This window comes from Pinus tabuliformis, chromosome 3_1, assembly GCF_031772625.1.
Source record: "Pinus tabuliformis cultivar Carrire ecotype Pingquan chromosome 3_1, CPIR1, whole genome shotgun sequence".
NCBI classification, from domain to species: Eukaryota; Viridiplantae; Streptophyta; class Pinopsida; order Pinales; family Pinaceae; genus Pinus; species Pinus tabuliformis.
Genome location: NC_142301.1, coordinates 132,001,634 through 132,003,691, shown reverse-complemented (window position 1 = coordinate 132,003,691; position 2,058 = coordinate 132,001,634). Strand labels below are relative to the sequence as shown.

Below are 2,058 nucleotides of genomic sequence, written 5' to 3'. Positions count from 1 at the left end.
CATCCACCTCTTCCTCTTGTAGAATCTTGAGCAGGATGCTTTTCTTTATGAGCAAGGCAAACAGTCTCTTCAGAAGATTCAGGGACTGTCTTCTTTCCAATGGCTTTCTCTCTTTCAGCAAACTTTTTCACAAGAGAGTCAAAGGTTATATCTTTAAGATTTCCATTTGCTTGTAAAGACTCAAGATAATTGGAGTAAGTAGGATAGAGTGCCTTGAGAAAAGCAATAAGAGGGATATCCAGCTCAACCTTAGTGGATTTGATATCATGCATTATGGATTTAACTTCAGATGCAAGAGCAAGAGGATCATTATTTTTCAGTTCAAGAGTGAAGAGTTTAATCATGAGCTGAACAACTTCAAGTGCAGAATGTGAGTCATAGAGTTCTTTGAGCTTTTGTAAAGCTTCAAAGGCAGTTGAATATGATGAAATATGGCGACTTACTTCTTCATTTACAGATGCTGCGATTAATGCATATGCTTTGTTGTTCTTGTTATCCCAAATGACGAGCTCTTTGTCTGATGTAGGTTGTACTGGGTCATTGTCTCCTTCTCCGACACACACTCCCTTCCACAACTCATTGAAGATGAGGGTGTGTTTTATCATCCGGGACCATTCAGGATAGTTCTCCTTGCCAGTGAGAACTATCCCTACCATAGAGATGATTGAATGCATTCTGTAAAAATTCTTCTGCTGAAAAAAAAAATCCTTATGTCACAGCCTTATGTACTTTATTTTCCTCTAACGTTTGATAGAAGCATCAGCATTTCTTTGTACATATCACTTCAATATATCATGCAATACTACTATGTTGAAAAAACGCACAAGGGATCACTTCAATATATATCAATATATCATGCAATACCACTTTGAAAGCAGCGCAATATATCACTGTATCACTTCAATGTATCAATATATCACTTCAATATACTATTTTGAAAGCAGCGCAGTATATGACTATATCATTTCAATGTATTAATATATCACTTTAATATATCATCCAATACTATTTTTGAAAGCAGCGCAATATATAAACGCTTTAAAAATTTTGAATGATACTGCACAATACTCAAACGTTTTGAATGATACTGTACAATACTCAAACGTTTTAAACTCTCAGTCTTCACTGTTTCAGCAGATTGAGTCTCTTCCAAGCGCAGAGACAGTGTACTCTGCTCCACCGTCGGTCAATTTGTGAAATTGTTGTAGCCGTTGCAATATTTGCGATTGGAGGGAAATATTGTCATTACCATTTCCTCCACAGTTCCCTGTTCGATTCCGTCTTTCACATGTTCGAACACTTGACATAGAAGAGAAGGTAGTAAGCGGCAATGGCGAAAGAGGAAGCAGCATCCATGGAGGTGGAGGCGGAGAGGACAACAAAGCCCTCAGTTGCCGGCGCTTCTTCGCCCTTCGTAGACAAAACTCTGGCTCCTGGAGACACAGTGCTAGACCTAACGCGACTCGATAATCAGACTCTCAGACTGGGCGGTGGTCTTCGTCAGGACTGTGACAATGTTACTGTAACAAAGGTTGGTAGGCTCAGGTATACAAAGCCAAACAAATATTGGGTTGAAGGCTCACAAAAAAGGTATACACCTGCCGTGGAAGACAAAATTATTGGCATTGTTGTTGATAGCAAGTCTGATAACTTTCTAGTGGACATAAAAGGTCCAACATGGGCTTTTCTACCCGTTCTTGCATTTGAAGGTGGAACAAGGAAGAACATACCAAAGTTTGAGACTGGTCAACTGATCTATACGCGAGTGGTTAAAACAAATCGTGACATGAACCCAGAGGAAGACACAAAGCGAGATTAGCGATGGCGAGGCAGCGTAACTGATGAGAATCAATGAGACGCAAGACAATCAATGAGACGCGCAGGTATTCATGGTCAGAGAATCAATGAAACGCAAGACAGAGGTAGCGCTCAGGTATTCATGCGCAGAGAATCAATGAGAGGAGTTACGACTATTCTTAGGACTGGCTCTAATACCATGTCAGACCAGGAGTAACTCCAGACTAGGCAAAAAACTGATTCATATATTTCATTAGGTAG

General features: G+C 39.9%; 1 pseudogene; it reads left to right on the top strand.

Annotated features, from left to right (window-relative positions):
* The first annotated feature begins 1,212 nt into the window (after positions 1-1,212).
* On the top strand, positions 1,213-1,819 carry LOC149186117 (uncharacterized; annotated as a pseudogene).
* The last annotated feature ends 239 nt before the right edge of the window (positions 1,820-2,058 follow it).